This window comes from Elephantulus edwardii, unplaced genomic scaffold (genome assembly GCF_000299155.1).
Source record: "Elephantulus edwardii isolate Elephantulus edwardi_28Jun2011 unplaced genomic scaffold, EleEdw1.0 scaffold00353, whole genome shotgun sequence".
Lineage (NCBI taxonomy): Eukaryota > Metazoa > Chordata > Mammalia > Macroscelidea > Macroscelididae > Elephantulus > Elephantulus edwardii.
The window spans coordinates 9,414-10,893 of NW_006400103.1; positions in this window are offsets into that span (position 1 = coordinate 9,414).

Consider the following 1,480-nt stretch of genomic DNA (forward strand, 5'->3'; position numbering starts at 1 on the left):
AATTTGTATGCCATCAAATCCTATTGCCACTTCTTTCAGAGTGGGTTGAACTTCTTCATCACAGAAGGCTCTTGCTCATACATTGTTTCTTGACCTTTTTCTTTGTCAGCCCATTACTTTTGGTACAGTGACTCTGTATACTCCTTCCATCTTCTTGTAATGTTTTCTGGGTCATTTAATAGCCCAAAGCATTCTTAAGTATTGCAACTCGAGGCTTACATTTGTTTTTCAGTTCCATCAGCTTAAGAAATGCCCAGTGAGTTCTACCCTTTTGATTTTGTGACTCCAGCTCTTTGCACATTTCATTTTAATTCTTTATTTTGTCTTCCCGTGTTACACTTTCTGAAATCTGATCAGTTCCTTAAATTGTTGATTTCTTCCCTTTGCTTTGGATTCTTAGCACCATAATGGAATATTCACAGTCTCATCTGACATCCATCTTGTCTTTTCTTCCTCCTCTGTCTTTGTAATGACCTTTTTCATTCTTCATGGGTGATGTTCTTGATATCCTCCCCCAGCTCATCTGGTCTTCGCTCATTAGTGTTCAAGGCCTCAAACCTGTTCCTGTGATGGTTTTGAAATTCAAGTGGAATAGACAAGAGGGTCAGAATAAAAAAGGCCCTCAACAAGATGGACTGACAAAGTAACTGTGGTTTGAGTGTATCAGAGATGGTGAGGATGGCCAGGACGGGGCAAGGCTCAGGTCTGTGGTTCACAAGGTCACTAATCAAATCACGAGCGTCTAAAAACAACAAAAATAATCTTGACCTACATTAGGCACAAAGAAGTTAAGTTCTTCCAGTGCCACAGTCAACCACCCACTCCCACGCTCCTGCTGGCAAGGTCTGTCACACTGTGGAAAGTGGAGCCAATCACTCAGGCCCCAGGGCACCATCTGGAAAAGCAATAAGCCACTGGCCTCAATAGCAAATAGTCACAAACACACAGTGCAGCCACATACCATCAGTATGGATTTCTGGGATTATCTGTTGGTTCCACAAAGACAATGGCCCCCAAAGAGGCCCTGAAAATTCAAGAAACAAGAAGTAAGGCACGGTTCCTATCGTCAGGAAACCTCTCGGTCAATAAGCAAAATACTATAGGCAGTGTAAGGAGGATGACCAAGGTCAGGACAGGTGCTAAGATCACTGACGAGGGACACTTAGAACTCAAGGCAAAGCCAGGGCAGGGGACTCCAAAACAGATCTGAAAACACTGCAACTCAGTCCCTGCATTACCTGGGAGTTTCTGCTAAATGCAGACTCTCAAGTCCCACCCCAGAGCAGCTGCATCAGAATTTGCATCTTTACAAGAACATTCTCCAAGCTACTCATGTACACACTGAAGTCTCTGAAATGTTATCTTAAAGGATAAAGATGGTATCAGCCAGAGAAGGTGGCTGCTGGTGGGATTCTTTTTTTTTTATTAATTTTAATAAAAGTTTACAGAGATTTTGGATTTCCATTTATTCGTTGTTGCA